The sequence below is a fragment of the Agrilus planipennis genome, unplaced genomic scaffold, assembly GCF_000699045.2.
Source record: "Agrilus planipennis isolate EAB-ADULT unplaced genomic scaffold, Apla_2.0 scaffold3256, whole genome shotgun sequence".
Taxonomy (NCBI): Eukaryota; Metazoa; Arthropoda; class Insecta; order Coleoptera; family Buprestidae; genus Agrilus; species Agrilus planipennis.
In genome coordinates, this window is record NW_020441978.1 from 1 (window position 1) to 1156 (window position 1156).

The following is a 1156-nucleotide window of genomic DNA, read 5'->3' on the forward strand; positions in this document are numbered from 1 at the left end:
CGAAATGTGGTGTTACAGGCGAATGATGAGGATACCGTTGATAGAGAAGGTTAGAAATGAAGAGGTATTGGTGAAAGAATAGGAGAACAGAGGACTCTATGAAAGTCAATAAGAAATAGGCGAGATAGGTTGGTAGGACACATTCTCAGGCATGAAGGTCTAGTTAGAGACATATTAGAGACAAAAACGAGAATCAGGAGGGGTAGAGGTAGACCTACCTGTTCGCAAATAGTTAAGGATGTGGGATGTCCTAGTTTTTGGGAAATGCGAAGATTAGCTCAGGATACGAAAGAGTGGAGGTGCGTGTCCAACCAGTCAGTCTTAGGACTGACGACTTTATAATGATGAAACATAAACTTAAACGTACTATTCTAATTGGAAGTATCATATAGGCCAAATATTTTACGACGTCTTTTACTTTCATAGGTAAATTCGACCTGTTTGGAATGGCTGAAGGAATTTTAAACGAAACCATTTCGAAAATATCAGTCTTGAGGTTACATGTTCATTCAGAAAGTGAAAACTGGACAATCCTGAGTGAGGTAAATAACTTATCTATATCTACTTGATATGATGTAATTCTAATTTATTGTTTCTATTTCAGATCAATATAATTGTAACTGAAGAAAGTAGGTGACGAGAAAGCGATGGGAAGCTTTTGATCAAAAAGCACACCATTTTCAACCATATGAAATAACTAAATGCTGTGATATAATTGTGTAACGTTTGTACATTAATAAAATTACTCCTTTTTTATTTTTGTTGTTATTAAAATTATTTCTAAACAAATACGTGTATTTTATTTATCACCATTTACAACATTTTGTAACTTTGTATAAAATTAAACAAAGAATAACAATAAAATAAGAAAAACCAGAAACATAATTGAAGATGAAGTACTTATCGGGTTAGGTTGGGTTTACGTAAGGTTAGGCTGGGTACCACGGTTTATTAACCCGGAAAGTACTTTTACCCTGAAAACCCTCAAGAAATGACATAATTAAATATATGTACACAACAAGGTAAGTGCTTATTGCATATATTTTTTTTAATGGAATTCAAACTAAAATATTTTTTTTTGTTCTCTAGTAAGTGTTTATATTAAATTAGTAGTAGTAAAGTAAATAGTAATTGATTATCAACAGTAATTCTTCAC

At 32.4% G+C, this 1156-nt stretch overlaps 1 long non-coding RNA gene across 1 annotated transcript; it reads left to right on the plus strand.

The window, feature by feature from the left end:
- The first annotated feature begins 274 nt into the window (after positions 1–274).
- Positions 275–756, plus strand: LOC108744010. The gene is made up of 2 exons (XR_001938899.2): positions 275–542; positions 605–756. It is a non-coding gene; the product is annotated as an uncharacterized LOC108744010 (long non-coding RNA).
- The last annotated feature ends 400 nt before the right edge of the window (positions 757–1156 follow it).